Source organism: Macrobrachium nipponense, chromosome 37 (genome assembly GCF_015104395.2).
Source record: "Macrobrachium nipponense isolate FS-2020 chromosome 37, ASM1510439v2, whole genome shotgun sequence".
Taxonomy (NCBI): Eukaryota; Metazoa; Arthropoda; class Malacostraca; order Decapoda; family Palaemonidae; genus Macrobrachium; species Macrobrachium nipponense.
In genome coordinates this window covers 52,943,855-52,946,354 of record NC_061097.1, presented here as the reverse complement: position 1 = coordinate 52,946,354, position 2,500 = coordinate 52,943,855, and the positions used below count along the sequence as shown (strand labels likewise).

The 2,500-nt window shown below is 32.4% G+C and overlaps 1 long non-coding RNA gene across 1 annotated transcript in view; it reads left to right on the top strand.

Annotated features, from left to right (window-relative positions):
* The window catches only part of LOC135208990 (uncharacterized), a 272,949-nt gene that overhangs the window by 105,589 nt on the left and 164,860 nt on the right, over positions 1-2,500 (top strand). The gene's annotated exons all lie outside the window — the stretch shown is intronic.

Below are 2,500 nucleotides of genomic sequence, written 5' to 3'. Positions count from 1 at the left end.
GAACAGCGCACATAGTAAGAAAAGTGATGGCCTCTAAAGAGGCAGGATGCAACCCGGAACCTAGTCAAATTGGAGGACTGTGATAGAAAAAAATAATAATAATAATGCTGGTTAATCTGGTTTACAAATGTATGTTCAAGGAGAATGAGATAGTTTCACAGCTTTAGTGGCCTCCTTGGCATTATAGACGATTAGTAATAAACACCGAATTTTCAAGTTAATTATTGAATCTTCAACATTTATTCTGAATTGATGGTGACTCTTACTTCCGTTGCAATGGATACTCTTGTTTGGAGGTGAAAAATCATGTGTTCCAATATTCTCATCCTGAGGTGTCTTTTGCATAATTCTGGTTGGCATATTTTAGCTTACTCGGGAAGTAAGCCTACAAACTACTTTGTTGTTCCTGTTTTGGTGATGGGGAGGGCGGTCTTGGAAAGCCCTATGGAAAAGCCTTAAAAGTCCTTAAAAAGTTGTTTGGCTTTGAGTTAAAGCTACAGGAATTTTAGGATAGTGTATTCATGATTTATTTATTAGAATGATAATGTAAAAAAATAGATAATGTGCATGTTAAACAGTACAAAAAAATTATATCTAATAAAATATAGCGTGTTTATTTTAGTTTTCGTCGGTGAAACATCGTTTTATTTGACCGCTCGCGCCCCGAGTAAGCTGGAGGTCAGATCACGCCTAGTTTTGTTCTTAGCTGCGTAGGTAAATGATAAATAAGAACCTGAAAGATTTTATTTCTTAAGGGAACATCCTTTCTCTTTTGCTTCGTATCCCGCAGTTATTCGAATGTTTATAGTTACCAACAATTATACACGGAATGTTTGTTGCTTCCTCTCTTGAATGAGAGGCTCTCCTGCCATTTTCATCTCTACATTTAAAGGGATTAAAGTGTACATTACCGTGATATGGTAAAGCTATTAGCTGATTATATTCCCTCACCGTCTAACCCAGCTTTATAAATCCTAGTAGAAGTGGCACGTTAATATTAACATGCTAATCAGTTTAGTTTTGGGTCAGGTCGTCATACTAGCTTCAACAGAAGAGCATTTTTGTTGCCGAAAGCTTTCTTCATGATCAAATTTACACCAGTTTTATAAAAAAAAAAAAACCTACGTGTCGTCATTTCATGAGATTTAACTGCTCTGCCGTTATTCCTTTGGGAATCTGCAAGAATGGTAACATACGTCTGAGTACGTCCTACTTGTACTTGTACATTTCACGAAATTCATTAGTTGTAGGTCAACTTTTATTTGGGGAAAATGATTAAGCTAACGATTAATTTTCAAAGCCTGTTACTGATCACAAGGACCCCTGAGAGGGTACATACATTGTTCAGTGTTGAATCGTCCCGATTTCCACATAGATGCCCAGGAAAAAATTTAAAACCGAAAGTCACGGATTTTTGCCGAATTTATAAGCAAAATGCGGAACCGGGGTGTAACTTTTAAACCATTGCAAACGAAAAATAAGTAACATGAGAAAAGTGAGATGAGAATATTGTCAGTGAATATGAAATAAAAAAAAAAAAATAGACGAGCATATTGGCAGTGAATATGAAATTAGAAAAAAATAGACGAGCATATTGGCAGTGTATGATATAAGGTAAATATTAGATGAGAACACTGAATGTATGATATGAAATAAAAAAAATAGATGAGAATATTGGCAGTGTATGATATGAAAACAAATTAGATGAAAATATTGGCAGTGTATGATATGAAATAAAAAAATGAGATGAGAATGTTGGCAGTGCATGATGAGATTATTCTCTTGTAGTATCTTTAAGAGAATCCAAATCTATATTCTTATCTAATTTTTTCTTATTTCATATCACACACTGCCAATAATCTCGTCTAATTTTTTATTTATTTCATATCATACACTGCCAATAATCTCGTCTAATTTTTTATTTATTTCATATACACTGCCAACATTCTCATCTCATTTTTTTTTATTTCATATCATACACTGCCAATATTTTTTATTTCATATCATACACAGCCGATATTCTCAGCTATTTTTTTTATTTCATATCATACACATCCAATATTCTCACCTAATTTTTGTTTATTTCATATCATACACTGCCAATATTCTCATCAAATTTCTTTTATTTTATATCATACACTGCCAGTATTCATCTAATTTTTTTTTATTTAATATCATGCACTGCTAATATTCTCTTCTATGTTTTTAATTCATATCATACACAGCCAATATTCTCATCTAATTTTTTTTTATTTCGTATCATACACTGCCAATATTCCCATTTTTTTACATATTCACTGGCAATATCCTCATCTAATTATTTTTTCGATTTCATATTATACACTGCCAATATTCCCATATATTTTATTTTATTTTATATACACTGCCCTTTGCTGAACATATCCCAATCTTTCACAAATTTCACTAAAACTTAATTCCTGTGTTCGGGAAATAGAGTATTGTGCAGTTTGGATAAAATAAGTGTGTGTTTAGATATTTT